This window comes from Lygodium microphyllum, chromosome 12 (assembly GCF_053477565.2).
Source record: "Lygodium microphyllum isolate KBCC chromosome 12, Lygodium_microphyllum_v1.1.10, whole genome shotgun sequence".
NCBI classification, from domain to species: Eukaryota; Viridiplantae; Streptophyta; class Polypodiopsida; order Schizaeales; family Lygodiaceae; genus Lygodium; species Lygodium microphyllum.
In genome coordinates, this window is record NC_141146.1 from 33,485,067 (window position 1) to 33,488,829 (window position 3,763).

At 41.6% G+C, this 3,763-nt stretch overlaps 1 pseudogene; it reads left to right on the top strand.

Annotated features, from left to right (window-relative positions):
* Window positions 1–2,685: 2,685 nt before the first annotated feature.
* On the top strand, window positions 2,686–3,272 carry LOC148027618 (uncharacterized; annotated as a pseudogene).
* Window positions 3,273–3,763: the final 491 nt, after the last annotated feature.

A 3,763-nucleotide genomic window follows, 5' to 3' on the forward strand; every position in this document is an offset into this window, starting at 1 on the left:
ATTGCTTGTGGATCATTTTCATCTTCAAGGTAAGGCTTTTTCTTTGAAGCCTCTATCCTTGAATATAGAGCAATGTAAATTGAAGCCCATACAGTTGTCAGATGGTGCATATGTTTTCTTCTAGATTTCGTGGCCAACCAGTTATACATAGTTTGCATTGATGAAGCAATTGGCAAGGATAAAACTATTCTCCATGGGCTTGGTGATGAAGATTGTGAATAGGAGTTGTATGAGCACCATAATGTCGATAGAATGGCCTTAGGTCCTGGGTCCAAGACTTAGCCTTCCTCAGTTTTTGATTTGATAAAGGCTATGCCATTAAATAGTAGCTTGCATGCTGCTATGCAAAGTGTTAAAGACTTCCAAAACCTTCTTGAGCTTCCAAGGTGTTATGATGGTTATGTTGCATTCGAGCTTCCCCCATGTGCTTCAAAGTACTCTATGATTGGTATGGAGCAAAATAATGCTTTCTCTTCACCCCTCTTCATTTCACTCTAATCGTATAATTGGCTACTTTAGCCATTATTTGATTTCCCCTCTTACACTTTCACTCTTGGCACACATCCAAGCTAAGAAGGAGAGTGTGGAGCCATTTTTATTTCAGCAAATCTCTGCAAATTATACTTTTAAATAAATTTTTCTCTAATCTAACCCAACCATGGTTAGAGAGGCAACCCAAGGTTCCATAATAAGGAGAATAGAACACACACACCCTCAAGAGAGTGTTGTGAGGAGTTTAGAGAAGGATTACTACTCTTGCCATAGATTTCTACACATTCTATAGCCTCACCATTGCTTCCTTATTTGAGCTTTCCAATGTCTCTAGTTCCCAATGGGTTAATAAGGGTAGCTTGCCATTGATTCTCTTCACATACACGTCATTTGTATGGCGACGATAACCTCACATGTGGCCTATTCTGCCGACCTTCTTTGCACCCCCTTTGTAGTGCATAATTAACCATCTCGCTGAAAGACCTTAAAGGATAGACACCAATGGTATGATCAATTTAAAGCACTCTGGAGTGGAAATGTTGAGCCCAAAAAAGCATGTCTGGCTTGGCTCGTACTCTATAGAGCTGCTTGGACTTAACAAAAAGCTCTCCGCATCAAGAAGGGTGATGGAAATTGTGTGAGATGCAACAAAACTAAGATGACATCCACATATTCTTTCAATGCCCCAAAATTGTCCCTTTTATCAAAAAGTTTGGGAACTATGTGCAAAGTGAAGGCAAATCTTCTTGGACAGCTAAACAAATGCTTATCGGAGAATCCATTGGCTGCTTATTAGGTCTATGGACCATCTTAAGGGCAGAAATCCTTTGGTCCCTATGGCTATATCATCTTGATGGCATTTTTGCAAAAAAATTTCATCTTGAAAGAGGCGCTCATCAAAGTGGGAGAGAGCTACTTCACAAGCACTCTTCGCCTCCTAGACCACAAGATCTCCAAACTGTCGGTTAAATAGTTAAAGAGATGGATGACTAAATGCACCCTAGGAGTCAAAACAGAATTCTTTGTCACAGTAGATCTTCGGTTTATTTTGAAACTCCAATTCTTGTAACTCAATTAGGGATATGGTTCTCAACCACTCCCATTATAATCGTCTCATTTTTTATCTTTAATATAATTTACTTTTTATTGAAAAAAAACACAATACTAAGGCCTTCTCTTGACAGGCCAAAAAACCTACTTAATCCTTAATATAATTTACTCTTTATTGAAAAACAAAAACACAACACTAAGGCCTTCTCTCGACAGGCCAAAAAACCTCCTTAATTTTTACGTGTTTAGTTATAAGCCTTGAAAGAGATCGGCCACTCTAAAACAACCATGGGAGAGAGAGAGGGTTAGGCCCTAGGGGGATGTCGTCCCGCAAAAGGCCTTCATCGTCTCCTTCTCGGAGAAGCGCACAGAAGGCAAAGGCTACGCACGTGCTTCGTACAGCATATGGTGACGTGGAATTTCCTTCTTCGATTATAGACCTCATCGCCCAGCACGTTTCCGGTGAGGCATCTGCTTCTGTTGCACATCCTTCTCCCTCTGCCTATGCCCAGCGCAGCACTTGGAAGCAGTATCAATTTCAAGAACGCCCTGTATTCCTTGCATATCGGGGCCCTCTCGGTGCAAGGCCTCCAATTCCTCTTGTCCTTGTATATGAGAGTTTCTCTAGATTTGCTCTCAACCTTGAGTGCAACAATGCTGAGCTGTCGGAAGACCATTATGCAATGGCCAATGATGTATATGAGATGTTCACGGAAGGGTTTGATGATGAAGTGCAGCAAATGAACGAAGGAAAGCTCTCAACCCTTTTCGAGTTGTACTTGGGTGCAGGGCCTTTCAGGCAGTACAAAACAATAAAGATGGATGGGCTAATGGCTTTTACATTCACAAATCAACCCTCTCACATAGTTTTTGAGGATAAAACGGATGATGGTTGTTGTAATGGATATTTTGAGGGCCTGGAGATTAGTAGACGGCTCTTCCATGCAATGAGAGACAGGTCACATGGCATATTGGTGCTGAGGGCATGCCCGTATATAATAATCATCGCACTTGTTATGGATAGGAAGGAGAATGTACTGTTGTCGGAGCCTCTGGCACATGTCCCTTTTTGGGGGCGAGATTACCAAACAGTGCTACAAGAAGCTAAGGCCATGAGGGCGCTAAGAAATTTCTCGCAGAACTATGTTCCTCAGCCAAATATTGATGTGTCTCGTCCTTTCCCTATTGCAGCATGGCAGAATGTGCATTCTCTCAATGAAAGTGGTTTGGTTTTCTATGGCACCTCTGAAGGGCAGTGTAAGGTTGCTAAGTTCACTAAGCACTATTCATGCGAAGCCCACGAGGCATGGCATAGAGAGAACTTGGCATCTGAGCTTCTTCAGTGCAACAATATTGGCGCTGGGTGGAAATTCGTCACCATGGAGTACCTTTCAAAAGATGCAAGCTGGCATTCTGTTACAAAAGAACCTCTTGATGATAAACTGCAAGAGCTCTTAGCAGCGATTCTGGAGAAGGGGCATGGGACTGGGTATGTCCATGGTGATTTCAAGCCTCCTAACCTCCTCATCAATTATGACAAAGAAATCCAAGTTATTGATTTTGAATGGTCAGGCCGTGCAGATGAAGCACACTACCCAATGAAACCGAATCCAAAACTGCAGTGGAAACCCACCGCATGCAAAGGCATGAAGCTAAGAAAGATTCATGATGTATGGCAAGTTAACAACTTCAGTGTGGATCCTAGAGCTTCTACTTCAAGATCTACCTAAGTGTGATTGCATGTACAACACCTAGTACTGTCTTGGCAGAACCTTTACATTTTTGGCTGTGAGTGTTGCTTTTTGGGCACTAAGCATTTGTTTCCTATGCGATTATGCAAGCAAGCACAATTTTGTCTTCCATAATAGTAGGGGATGTAAGAAGCTTCCACCAAGAATACCACTTTTTATAGGCAAATGAAAATGAGAAAAGCAGGGAGCTTACCAGTGATAATGCGCATGTACTCATTGCAAGACATAATCCTTTCCTTTTAATGAAGGGGCTGGCTACAAAATTTTGGTTTAGGTAAATATGTGCAGCGCTTTGATTGATTTAGAAGTTATTGCTTTGTTGATAATTGATGATCGTAAAAAGATGGGGATGGCTGCAGTTGGTTCCTGCAGAAAACTGTTTTATGCCATTTAACAGCCTGAAAAGTGCCTCCTAAGTAAACTTGAAATTTCAGCTTCATGTTTTGTTGTTTATGTATGCACTTTGAATG